The sequence below is a fragment of the Fopius arisanus genome, unplaced genomic scaffold (genome assembly GCF_000806365.1).
Source record: "Fopius arisanus strain USDA-PBARC FA_bdor unplaced genomic scaffold, ASM80636v1 scaffold00096, whole genome shotgun sequence".
NCBI classification, from domain to species: Eukaryota; Metazoa; Arthropoda; class Insecta; order Hymenoptera; family Braconidae; genus Fopius; species Fopius arisanus.
Window position 1 is genome coordinate 146,582 of NW_011887835.1, and position 626 is coordinate 147,207.

A 626-nucleotide genomic window follows, 5' to 3' on the forward strand; every position below is an offset into this window, starting at 1 on the left:
CTGCTGTATTGTGATTTTGTAATGCATTATCAGTAAATATAGATGATAGTAATACATTAACAGGAGAGTCTGGAAGAAATTCATATTCAGATTTTATTTGAACTGACCTTCGCGTGGGTTTCATCGATTGTTCTCCTATTGATAACCGATCGATCCCAATACAATCTAAAAATCATATACAAATATAAAAAAATTATTGCCCCATGAAAAACCCACCCATTACCTTTCATAAATTCCAGAATTCCCGCCTCCATGTCTGACACAAGACTGAACTCGAATTTCTATCTCCAGATTTAACGCGCAAGATCGCTTCAATAAAATATTTGCCCTCCAATAAATTCATGAACAGTCGTTACACTATTCCCAGAATTTTTGTACAATTCCTCCGAAAATTATGAAATAATAATCACGCAATGAGTCTGAAATAATTCAGGGAGAATCAGAAGCTGCAGCGGGTATTATCGATTGCATTACGCTTTTATTATTCTACGGTACTCCAAAGGCAACTGCCGGATACTATGTAGCATAGAAATATTGTCATCAATGCGTAATGAGATAATGAGGGGAAATGTAGTAGCTGAAGACTTGGAGGGAAGACCCTCCGATCATTCGGGTGACAACAGCTC